General features: G+C 40.6%; 1 long non-coding RNA gene across 1 annotated transcript in view; it reads right to left on the bottom strand.

Moving 5' to 3' along the window:
* Nucleotides 1–236: 236 nt before the first annotated feature.
* The window catches only part of LOC114068825, an 18,044-nt gene continuing 11,174 nt past the window's right edge, over nucleotides 237–7,106 (bottom strand). The window contains exon 4 of the long non-coding RNA XR_003573677.1: nucleotides 237–247. This is a non-coding gene — a long non-coding RNA (uncharacterized LOC114068825). The remainder of the gene's footprint in view (nucleotides 248–7,106) is intronic.

The raw sequence follows: 7,106 nt of genomic DNA, 5'->3' as shown, positions 1-7,106 counted from the left end.
AATTCACTGTTTCAGGCAGCTGAAACCACGATTTAGCTTCCAGTGCCATCAACCTGAAATGGCACGTGTTTTCCGGTCACAAAAAAAGGACAGTCTCTTTAACTTGAAAGGAAAAGGAGTTCTGAACTGCTCTGTAGTGTAGGGAGCTTTCCCCCCATTTGGACAGGTGTTTAAAAAGACATAAGACTCACTCAGTTAGCATTATTAACTCCATCTTGCATTTGAGGCTTTGAGGGGAAAAGAAAGGCTTGGTTGTGATTCACAAGCTGGAGTATTTATTGTGATTAAATATTTTTAAAAATGACTCATCAGAATTCTGCCTACTCCTAATACCAACGTTACATTAGATGAAGTGCCTTGGTATTCCCATAATTTGACCACTGTGTAGTGGTCAAATTAGACAAGGCCCTGCATTGAAAGATCTATAATTCTGTGTTGCATCAAATGACTTGCATCTGCAAAACGAGAGTACAGATAGATTTCAGTGAATTCGATCACACTTTTTGCTTCTGGATTCTAAGTACAGCAGGTGGTTCCAAAACTTCCTCTAAACTCTTGTAAACATGCTCCCCAAGTAACTTTTTATTTGCTCTCTGTAATGGTTAAGATATTTGTAATACAGCCAGCCCTCAAGTTTTTAGCTTTGTAAACAGCAGACAAAAAAAATGACAAGGAACACCATGTGGCCAGCTGCTTGATTCTAGGAAGAGTAAGTGGAAAGCAGAAGAGGGAAAACGTATTTAAACTTAATTAAAAGTCATTTGCACTTGTAAGTCAAGAATTTGAAAGTCAATTCATCCGTCATTCACCTGCAAATCTTGGGGATTTCTTTCTTCTGAAAGAGTAGATAGCATTTTACTTTCAGAATACTACCAGCTGAAAAATAGAGACACTCAAGAGTAACCTGACAGAAATGAGTCAGTAGTTCCACAATTACATTTGACCACTGATGGCGATGTGACAGAAATGGGGAAAAAAAAAGACTTAGAGAAGCAGAACACCGTCTTTCAAAACATCTGAAAATGTTAAAGGTTCTAAATTATACAGGGTTTTGCACCCCTAAAGCTCATACTAGGCTTCTGTTTGTTTTCTTTGTAAAAAAATTAGCAGCAGAGCCACAGCCTCAGCCTTTGCAGTGATCCTGTGTCACCAGTGCCTGGGCTGCTACTCCGAATATACCAATAACCTGGATAAAAGGCCCTACTCAGGGGCAAACAGGAGGCAGTCATGGGTTCAGCAAGCTCAAAAGAAAGGAGATGAAGTTTTTCAACTTCCACTCTCTCAGACTCATTAGTAACAACTGGCATCTGCCCAAATGATTATGAGAGTGATTATGCGCCACTCTGTACCCAAAGGGCTGGTAAGCCTTCCGAAGGGAACTGTCAGGAATACCCACTTCCACCTGGCATTCAAACTCCAAAGACATTCCAGTACATCAGGAAGAAAGATTGCACAGTCTCTGGGTTAGCAGAGATCCTAAACCTCCAACTTTTAAAGGCTGTAGAGCCTCTTACGTGTTCTAGTTAACAGAGAGAGGGCAATTAGAAAGATATCCAATTATCAAGCGAACCTGGGACTGCACCTGTGTTTGCTCTGCTTGTTTACCTGCTTTTAGTAGTCTGGCTGATATCCTGGCATCAAATCTTGCTCAATAAATGCAAATGTGTGTGTTCGCATGGTTGTAGGGGAGGAGTTATTCTAACCTACTACCTTTGCCTGGTATTTTGAGTGCAAAGTGCAGTGAGGTGAAATAGGCAAACCCAGGTTACTCCACCTCCACGAAGGAAGCAAATCCAAGTAAAGCCAAATATGCAGAGACTTTTGAAGGCTCTGTGTTTGCAGAAATATCACAGACATAAGCTGGTAGTATCTCTGCCAAGATGCTTAGGGCCAACATGAGGGCTGGCACCCACAAATGTTGGGTGTTAGGGGTACGTCCTCTCTGGCAAGCATAAGCTGGAGCAACAAGCAGAGAAGTTATTTGCTCCCCATGCTTTGTGCAAGTCCAAACAAAACTCCCAGTTTGTTGAATGGAGTGCAGAAAGTGAAACCAAAATGCAGTTTGACGCTTATCCAATTAAATACTTGTTATTTTTCACTGTATTTCCTTATACAAACATTACTCCTAGAAATCTAGCCAGTATAGGACACAGCATCACTTGTGCCCTGGCCTCCAGTTCTCTGGCAAATATAAAGCAGAAAGTTTTGGTAGTCTTCCAGAATATGAGACGCAATGCAGTGAGATCAGTTGTGTGTGCTGATAGGCAAAAAATTGAGTAGAAACTCACATAACCACCTGGAGCAGCACCAGCTTTCCAGAGCTGTTCGCTGAGGGTCGACGTGACCGGTCTGAGTATCAAACATAAACAACTGGGTGAAACCTCTGGTCTTCCTGGAGAGCAGGAGCACTCCACATGTGCACTAACCCAAATTAAAGGACTTGGAGGTGCCACATGGCAGTGACAAAGCCGGTGACAGGCACATGTGGTTTTATATAATCAGACTGATGCACTCTATTTCGCACACAATGACCCTCTGTGCAGTGGGCTACGAGGGAAAGGAGCACGGGAAGATAAAATGAAAAAAAAAAAAAAAACCAAACAAGGAGGCCCCTTCAAGGGGCACAGTTTTCTTTATTTTGTTACTCAGTGGTATTTTACTTTTCAGCATTAGGCATGGGTGGTTGAGTCACACGAGGAGCTGTCAGAGCAATACCACAAGCCATCGGCTCACCTGTGGCCTTCATAGCCGGGTATTTTGCACCAGTGGTAAATGCCTGAGTGGATGATAAAAAAACATTATCTATCAGGAACCAATGGCCATAGAAGGTGTTCATTGTACCCATGTGTGAAACGAGTGTTGAAACAGTTTTAAGTTAGGGGTTGAAGGGAAAGGGAGAAATCCCCAAATGGTTACACTTGGACTTTGAGTTTCAGTGGGAACACTGCGTGGCTGCAAACTGTGAGAGCGAAAATTCATTTGTCTTAATTATTAGCATAAAGTTTTCCAAATTGTTTTGGTGTTTGTTTTCCTATTCAGTGTGAAATAAGAGTCTTAAATTATGGTAGTAAACCTTTTAAATGTCCTTGAAAGCCCAGGGATTCAACAGCATACAAAGGGCAGAATGCATCTGCCAAACTTTCTATTTTTGTCTCTTTTAAGCTATTTTAATACCACTTCACTTGGGAAAGAAAAGAGTCCCTTTTACTGTTCATAATATACTATTCTGCTCTTTTGATTCTTATGTTTTGCTTTCTAATTACCTAAATGTCATGCATGCCTAATAAATTGGATAAAGGGTATTGATTACGCCTCTGGTTTTTGTAGTTAAACCATAGAGACAATTAATCTGCATTGTATATTTAGGAAGATAATCAGTTATTAAAATTGAAAGGAGGCAGGCAAAATTAAACTGAAGAGTTTTTCAGCAGATGAATCCCTATCTAGTACATTATTCACAAGAATTTCACGCAGTTGTGTTTTGAAATAGTAAGCACTGGAAATTATTGGGAGACCTTGAGGAGATGCTGGGTTCATGGTCTACCTGCTCTTGCAAATCCAGCTTGGTTTATCAAGCTTTGTAGGGTTTTGACAGTTCTTAAAAAACAAACAAAGCAAAAACAAAATAAAACACACACACACACAAATGCGAAACCCAAACAATCCCCAAAACAACAAAAATGCGCAACATTTGGGGCTGTTGATATGAATGTATATATATTTATATTTTCTCGAATGCAATTCGAGATAGGACAAGAGAAGGGGAAAATACAGGAAGTCATAATGTTTTACTACTGCCTTTGCTCTCTAAATACCACATGATGGTGGAAGTGTGCAAAGAGGTGGGGTTAGTCAACTTGAGCCGAGGGCTGCTGGTGTTCGGGCTACCCCAGTCGGTACACGGAGCCTGATGAGCACCACGGCCAAGATCCCAGTTGGGGCCCTGCTCCTCAACCCTGAGGGAAAGGTGCTGGTGGGGTTGTGAGATCATGGGCTTCAAACACTTCAGGATGTGGGATCACAGAGGTTTCCCTGCTGGCAAGTAGGCTGGGAGCTCTGGACAGCTCCAGTGTGGCCAGGACAGACGGAGAGAAGAGGAAGGGAATCTGCCTGGGGTGCTCCTGCAAGGACAGAGTGCCCCAGCCGAGCTGAGTATGTGAACTCTGCCTTAAACGAGGCTAATGCTTTCCTGTCGCAGGGAGGGAGAGTGAAGATAAACATATTAAAGATGTTCACTTACTGCAGTGCTGGCGGCTATATAAGCCAACGTTGGCTGCATAGATTAAACGCCAAAAAGCCCTTCAGCAATGATTAGTCTGTGGCTGCACCGACTGCTGCTTCAGCTGTGATCACAATCACCTCCCTCCGACCGCGCACCACCCCTCGTCTGCTCTTCAGTTGTTTCTCATATTCTGCTTAGCTATTGCTTTGGAAGAGCTTTACAATGAGCTCTTCAATGTGTTTGTACAGCGCATACACAATAGGGCCCCGTCCCTGGCTGAGACCTCCAGGCACTAGAAGGGTACAAATGCCATTAGTAATTGCATACTCCTTGAGGATTCAAGTCTCTCACTGGAGAAAATGTGATGGCAAGCAAAGAGTGACAAAGAATTTGGCTTGTTTCTGCCTTTCTTTTCAACTTTTCTTTAATAGCAGCATTTGCTTCTTTTCCAAGGGAATATGACTGTTAGTGCACTGTTGCATTTCTGTTTTTCTTTTCACTCTCATGTTTTCTGATTCTCTAAAATAATCTGAAGGAACCTGTAAATCTTTAGTCTTGATAAGAGAAATGTTATGATTTCAAGTATGATTTTAAATATATATTTTCAGAGGCAAATAGAATTCTTAACTTTCACCCTGAATCAGTTCCTAGGACGTACAACAAAATATTTGCATTGTTCTCCTCTGTAATATATACAATGATTCTGAGAGAAGTCATGCCTCTGGACTTCATGTTTTCTAAAATACTATGGGGTACAACAAAAGTATGTTCTTCTCCAGGCTGTTTTAAAAACTCTAATATTTTTTCTTCAGTTAAGGGACTAGGTCTGGAATCCTTTTAAATATTAGCAAATTCTACAAGCCAGAAGGATTGCATTTTCTAATGAAAGCAAATGAAAAACAGCAGTAAAGGTCACTTTTTTTTCCTTCAGGTTTTATTTAAGCAAATAGATAAAAGAGAAAGGTAGTTCTGAAACTGTGAAGTTTTGTTCAAAATTACTTTTCAGTTTCCTGACTCAAGCATAAACACACAGCCAATTCTGCTCCCGTTACTATGAAATGCTGTGTAAGGGATTCCACTTCCCTCAGGAGGAACTGAATCCAGATCCAGGGTGAACAGAGCAGCACCAGTTCCACAGACTAAGATCACTGAACAGCACACATTGGAGGGGACCTCTGGACATCCTCTGCTCCCACCTCCCACCCAATGCAGGGTCATCCCAGTAAGTCAGTTGGCAGGCAAACTGGGAAGGCCTCGAAGGATGCAAACTCCACAGCTTTACTGGGCCCCTACTTCCCTCCTTCATCATCCTTCTGGAACACTCTCTGTAGACGAGACAATCTAAAACACTGATTATTTGGTTGGGTAGCGTATGTTTTATCAGCTAGATAGTACATACGTGTACAAAATCAGCATAACCCACAATTTAAGCAGACAAAAAAAAGATTTGCAGAAGGTAACAGGTCTCTTTTGTCAGATCAGTAGTGGGGTTTTTTTCTTCTATAAAATTCTCTTCTACATTAGGACTACTTTAAACAGATACAAAGGAAAAAAAAGGAAGGGGAGGGAAAATCCCAGCCGTGTTCATGCAAGAACTACTCTATCATTTATTTCTGGGATTAGTCTTTTTCTAACTTACCCAAAATAACTTTGTTTTAATCAGTGTTGCAATCACATTTCCATTGTAAATATGAATGGGAGTGCTGAAGGGTAAGAGTCAGTAAGGCCTGAAGGGTTGTGCCTTGGGCTTAGGCATCAGAACAGCTGTATCCTGTTCCTGCCTCTCCTGCCTACTCTGTTTGTGAAGTACACCCAAGCTGTTTCATCTCCTCATGCTTTTCACCATTTCTTTTTTTTTTCTAGGGCCTGAGTCCGCAAAAAACAGAGAAGACTTGCAAGATTGGCAACTTCATTGAAAACTCTCTTAAGGGGATATTGTCTCTCTCCACAGTTCCCCACGCCTCCAATTCTGCCATGAATGTCACTGAACTTCTCAAGGCTATCCCCTAAAACTAATAATTAAAGATAAAATTGAACAATTCAAAACTCATGCTTCAAAAAAATCAGTTTCATCTCATTAATGCTCCCTGCACCCCTTCTACTTCAATTAGGATTTTTGTCACATATGTTAAAGTTCATTAATTATCATACTCCAGGATCTTGGCAGGCAGTTTAAAAATAATCACATAGCCTTTGGAGCTTTGGTTTCAGAGGATTAGATCATTATATTGTGAGGTTGTTGTAGAACCATCATGCTTGTGTTGTCTGACAACAACAACAACAAAAAGAGAAATGTTTAAAGCAGATTTTTTTTTCTTCCTTCTTTTTGTTTAAATGTATTTTCATTGTCACTTTGCTGTGCAACCAGACAGTCAAAGATTGCCAATTGTAAAATCCAGATGTCATGGAAGCTTAAGTAGCCATATGAGTTACTTTGTGATATAGACATGTACTTTAAAATCAAGACAGTGAAAAGTGTTACTCTGTTGTTCACCCAACTGATGTGCCACAGATATTCAGGAAAAAAAAAAAAAAATCATGCTCTCAACACACATAGGCATAACGTGGAGAAAAAGAAAACATAGCAAAAACAGCAGAAGATTATTTTTCCTCTTTTAAAAATAAACAATTATAGAAAATTCCAGAGTGCTCCTAAAAACTGCAGCTGACATTCTTACAGCAGTGTTATGTAGTGACAATTCCCATCTCCAGTCTGGCTAGATTTTGACATTATTAATTTCTATCTATAGGTTGCAGACAATACATTATAAAAAGAAACTCTAACAGAGGAGGTCATGATATTTGGGATTATGAAGAGAAGGAGAAAAGCATAGGTAAAGGTAGTGGGTGAAAGCAAAACCAAACTGCAAAGCTGCATTTTTTT

Source organism: Empidonax traillii, unplaced genomic scaffold (assembly GCF_003031625.1).
Source record: "Empidonax traillii isolate 1590-97213 ecotype Southwest subspecies unplaced genomic scaffold, ASM303162v1 scaffold1131:size219079, whole genome shotgun sequence".
NCBI lineage: Eukaryota > Metazoa > Chordata > Aves > Passeriformes > Tyrannidae > Empidonax > Empidonax traillii.
This window is presented reverse-complemented; position numbering and strand designations above follow the sequence as displayed.